Source organism: Ptychodera flava, chromosome 7 (assembly GCF_041260155.1).
Source record: "Ptychodera flava strain L36383 chromosome 7, AS_Pfla_20210202, whole genome shotgun sequence".
In the NCBI taxonomy this organism is placed as follows: Eukaryota; Metazoa; Hemichordata; class Enteropneusta; family Ptychoderidae; genus Ptychodera; species Ptychodera flava.
In genome coordinates, this window is record NC_091934.1 from 21,060,946 (window position 1) to 21,065,620 (window position 4,675).

Genomic DNA, 4,675 nt, shown 5'->3' on the forward strand with positions numbered 1-4,675 from the left:
AGGAACAAGCAGTAATAATAACTAGCTAGAATTAGATGGAAAGAACAATAACGAACAAAATCAAAGTAAAACTTAAGTTGCCCACGCGGAAATAGTTGAAAAATGCAAGATTAATTGAATAATAGAATTTGTCACTATAAAAATTTACAAAAAAATAGGATATGCGTTCCTATGATATAAAAGCAAGCACGGGGTCTCTGAAGTTACACGGGCGTATATAAATAATGGAATACCAAAATATTTCCATTGACAATGATTACATGACACATGAGTATTAATAACTCTTTTACTAGAGTAAATGAAGCGAGACAATTAGTTTTAATAAAATGAACAAACAATGTGCATTTTTCAAATTACACTATACAATGACAAAGAACAAACTCAGGAATTTACACAACAATTACAATAAAGTTAGATAAAGTTAAACTTTTGAAGTGCAACTTTGGAATTAATTGAGTTGTCACATGAATGATTCCAGATGGGTTGTTTTGTCGGACTGTTATGCATTTCAAATTGTGTAGGAGCAATGACATGATCAGGTCAAAGTAAGTGAATTTGGTATGATTGACAGTTGACATCTTTCACTATCGTTTCTGTGCTCCCTGGAGGTGAATGCCACAGGCTATAATTGGTTATTAATTATGGTCAGCCCTTCAGAAATCTGTGGAGAGAAAAAGGGATATACATATCAAATGTATGCAAATATATGCAAATGAACTAATTATGATATGGGAAACTCATCAAACTTTCAAAAATGTATTCCAAAAAATATTGCAAAATGTAAGTATGAGGACTCATAGCATGCTCATTAAGTGAAAGCATATATGTTAAACGAACCTTGGATCAAATTTACTTCATTCAGTTTTGTTCATGGCCTATCTTAAAGGCATCAAATGTGTAAATGAGCTTATTATAATATGACATACTCATAAACTTCAAGCATGACTTAAAGTAAGTATAGCTGCTGAAGCTTAGAAGTCATATCAAATTAAGTTACAAATATCACATTCACTTTCAACATATAGCCCAAGTACAGAATTTCATTAGATACAAGTTTTAAATCAGAGTTACATGGTCATCATATTTTTAGTATGAATAAATATATTAGTAAGTATAACCAATGTACTCCAAGAAGTCCAATCAAATGCATTTTGATACACTGCCTTATTAAAGTTTCATTAAATATGCAAATGATCTATTGATTAAAACGTCATAGATATGAACCTTTTACTGCAACTAACACTAGATATGATCAGCAAAAGGCAAATGACCAATTTAAATCGATGCACTGAATATTGATACATAGCCTAATTACTGATATTAATTAAACATGTAAATGAGCCATGTGAATGTGAAACATGTGAATCTCACTCTTCGTGAACCGTGTGTTTTGAACGCTACAAATGAAAATGAAAGCCAAGAAAACAGAGAATTAAGGGCTGTACTATTTACATTTGTGTACACGTAAATTCCAAATCGGTTGAAATATAGAACTAGTGAAGTCATTGTGTTGTCGTTATTGTCAGGCCCGACACCGTTATGCTAAATTTAGCGGGAGAACACTCACTAGACGAGCATTATTGCAATATTGTATCATATTGTTGCACGAAAATCGATCCATTCCGATGCTACAATCTGCATGCCGAAGCTGAACTGAACGGAACATTGCAAGTATAATGTAAAAAATAGTAAACAAAAATTACTATTTTGGGACATTGTCAAATCCCCACCTGTTGGGCGTACCGTAGTGATCAAATTCCCAGTTGCCGGAATACGATGTTCGATCAATTTCCCAGCACACCTGTCCCCGTGGAAAACACTGATAAGTGCATTACACGAAATAACAAAAAAAAAACGCGGTAAAGCCTAGCTTTTATATCCCATACCAGCGGGAACACTATTAGTTCAAACATCATGAAGACCATTGGCTATACGAAGTCTTCAAAAGTCGTGCGTTAAAACAAAGTCTGTTTTCGATGATGTTCGCATGGTTACGTTATACAACTTTAGAGTCCTATTTGAACATCAGGCTACATAAAAATACGAAACAAATAAAAAAATATTACGAACAGCTATCGACAATTTCACAATCTTGCAAAACAATGAAGACATACGGAATGGGCAATATATGACACCATTCGGGCCTCGGCCCATTCATTTTGTCAAAAAGTATCGATCCGCTACAGAGTTGTTGTTCATTTGTAAATGTTCATGACCCCGGGACGGCTATCCGTGTTTTGATGCATTCAGTAATGATTGACAGATAAATGTATCAAAGTTAACAAATTTTACAAATTTCACGTAGCTGACAAATCCTGTGATTGGCAGCGTTTAGATAATAGTTGCCGCGTTCTCGGAATTCAGTCTGTTTTACTCAGAAACAAACCGCTAGTCTCCATAGTGACGATGCAAATTTTGGCCTTGAAGTGATCAGTATTCCAATACGTGGTTAATGTCTTCGACTGAGAGTAGCTAGCGAGCCGTAAAGAAAGGGTTATATATGTCATGTTCAAGATGACAGAGACGATGAACTTTGTTTGTTTGAAACATCATTGAAAATTGGAGGTCAAGTCAAATATTAAATGCCAAGGAGCAAATTAAACTTTCTCTCCCTACCCGAGCAATGTTAAAAATTACGGAGAGTGCGTGGATTTTGCGCATTCGACACCATCACTCAATCGTGTTTACATTGCAACTTTCTGAATGGTGGAATTTCACTTGCAGAATGGACGTCTTTCATACGTTTATGATTGCGGCTTCTTGGATGGTTCAGTATTGCTGTTTATTTCATTTTACGGACGAGGTAATTTGCCTGTAAGTTTCATTAGGAAGAAGCGATAGCGGTTACAGAGTTCCTCTCGGCCTCTGCATTTCACAAAAATGTCGTATCGACGTTTTCATCTTTTCACTGTTGTCGCCGTTTTGATTTCGACTTGTCACTAGGAATTTGTTTTGGCGTACGCGGTTGCTGCTACGAGTAGCTGGTTTGCCAATGTGAGTTTCGCGTTCATCACACGTCCTGTAGACGAAAGACTGCCAAAGTATATTGCTTGAATTTCACTATCACTTCACCATCAATGCTTCCATCTAACGTGTATCCTTCTATTCACGTTATTATAAGACCGCAAACATTTAGCAACTCAAGTTCAGTGTGTATGATATGAAACACGGCAGGAATAAAAAAAAAGCGAGCGCAAGGAGATGAACGCGAACCGGTACATGCACTCCGATGTCACTGCCTCTTGAAGGGACTGTGTTTATGTCGATAAATAAAATAAAACAACACCATTGAAAATGGTATGCTGGACGAGAGAGAGAGAGAGAGAGAGGAGAGAGAGAGAGAGAGGAGAGGAGAGAGAGAGAGAGAGAGAGAGAGAGAGATGCACTGGTAACTGCTCTACCGTATCTTTCTCATGTTGATTTACATTCTACAAAGATACGAGAAAAAGCCGATCGATTTTTTTCACTGAAAACTGGAGCGTAAACATTCAAATGAAATAACACAAACTCACTTTTATTTTTGGAGCCTTGGGCAATCTATAAAGCACTATAAGGCTAAATCTGTATTGAGAAAGGGGTACTGTATAGAGATACTTTCGGTCGAGCGTAACGTCAATTCGGAAAGGGCAACGCGTATGGCAGTTGGCAGAAGTTATCGGAGCTATCTATGCTTCAATACTTTATTTTCAGTGCTGTGATCAGACATGACACCTCACACTCTGAAAAAGCCATAAAATAACTTACCTGCTGTACGGTATATCAACAACATATCACCGTATAGTTCTCAAAGAAAGCTACGTTAAATACTTCACACTGCAACAGTCATACCGATCACGGTTGCTAGCAAGTAATCACGTCGGCCTTGGAGCAACTACCTTCATGACGACGTTGACTGTATGCGCTTGCGCACTTGATGTTGCACGTGATCTAGGGCTGGATCGTTTTGTACTAAAGGGTGGGGTTTTTAATACTCTATGTATTTTTTTCTTCATAGGACCTTGCCAACAATTTCCTTATTTCGATGTTTTTGTTTTTTTTTTGTTTTGTATAAAAAAAGATTCACAGTACTGGAGATTTCCCATAATTCATCATGGTTGGTACACTCAGAAACTCCTCAGTGGTCTACTGGGTCTCCCATGTGTACATAAATTGACAGACTAGTTTTTAAAATTCTGAAAACGTACTTTTATGGACACCATTCTTCTCAATTCCTATTTCAAATGATTTAGAAAAATATGCTTGATTGAGAAAGAAGATAGCATTTTTGTAATTTTTTCCACTGATTGTGTCTTCAGCCATACAGAATAAAGTAATGGAAAGTAGGGAGACTAGTTGCACTTATTTTATGAAACAAAAGGATATTGATTTATTCCAAGCAGAAAGACAAAATAAATTTACATGCTGACTTTTCACAGAGAATGACCCCTTCAGTTTGTCATAACTTACTACCCAAAAGTCTGGCATTTGTACTACCTGGAGAATGTGACTTGTATGGTTATTTAACGATTTCTTTGAAATTTATAGTAAAATATCTAAACATACTTTTAATAGATGTAATTAATAATTATCTAGAGGTTTTATATTACTGCTTTCAGGCAGAACGAAAAAGTTCTAAACATTCTAACGTTGTGTGTACAATTCAAACTGAATTGTGGATAATTTATTGTACTGTGAG

At 36.1% G+C, this 4,675-nt stretch overlaps 1 long non-coding RNA gene across 2 annotated transcripts; it reads right to left on the minus strand.

Annotated features, from left to right (window-relative positions):
- Positions 1-299: 299 nt before the first annotated feature.
- On the minus strand, positions 300-4,360 carry LOC139136988 (uncharacterized). 2 transcript variants are annotated; one of them, XR_011553282.1, is made up of 3 exons: positions 3,745-4,360; positions 1,731-1,819; positions 300-661 (listed from the first exon to the last, which is right to left on the minus strand). It is a non-coding gene; the product is annotated as an uncharacterized lncRNA (long non-coding RNA). The 2 variants fall into 2 exon arrangements; XR_011553281.1 differs by lacking the exon at positions 3,745-4,360 and having other exon boundaries at positions 1,731-2,111.
- Positions 4,361-4,675: the final 315 nt, after the last annotated feature.